The sequence below is a fragment of the Pelobates fuscus genome, chromosome 13, assembly GCF_036172605.1.
Source record: "Pelobates fuscus isolate aPelFus1 chromosome 13, aPelFus1.pri, whole genome shotgun sequence".
Classification (NCBI taxonomy): domain Eukaryota; kingdom Metazoa; phylum Chordata; class Amphibia; order Anura; family Pelobatidae; genus Pelobates; species Pelobates fuscus.
The window spans coordinates 70649745-70650645 of NC_086329.1; positions in this window are offsets into that span (position 1 = coordinate 70649745).

Below are 901 nucleotides of genomic sequence, written 5' to 3' on the forward strand. Positions count from 1 at the left end.
GACACCCTGAAGGATATGACTCCCGACTACACTCTAATGGAACTATGACATGCTGAAAAATATATAGCCGATGTGTAGTTATAAGGTACAAAATCCTACAGGTAGTAACCCAAAATCTGGAGGAGAAAACCACAAACCAAAGGGCACACAGAGGGTTTGGAGGGGGTTAGAGGTGCACAGAGGGCTGGGAAAGGGGAAAAAGACACACAAAGTGTGTGGGGACGCGTCTCCGAAAAGGGGTTTCAGACGCTCGACAACCATGTACCACTGCCTGCGTTAGGGAGACAAAATGGCCATTCACTAGAGCACGTGTGTTCAGTTAAACAAATCGCAGCCACCAAGGGAAAGCACTTGAGCTAATTAGTTCTTTGAAGTTAACAAGCCAGGGGATGGTCGGGGGGTAAAAAAGAGAGACTCTCGTCATTATTCAGGAAACAGGGGGTGGGGGGAGATGGATAACCGAATGGAGAGGGGAACAAGTCAATTCAAGAACGGACGGTTCACTTGCTGCCCAATAATTTCCACCCCTTGACAAGGTGCCATTTTAATGATATAATCAATGTTATTCACTTCACCAGTCAGTGGTTTAATTGTTGTGGCTGATTAGTGTATAGTGAAATTGATCCAATTTTTGATTACTGTTCGCAATGTATGAGACTCATACAAACACCCTTTCCAGGAAGGCATGTTCCCTTTTAACATTTGCTGACTTTTTTCTATTTTCTTTCTTACTTTTCCTCTATCTTTATTTCTATTAATCAATTGATCTTCATGCCATCTATTATGCACATTATCCACAATTAGATACTGAATCAATTGGAAATAATAATACTTTTATTGGAATAAATAACAATGCTAATATGATGATTCCAGCGAAGTCCATCCATGTCTATCTCCAGCT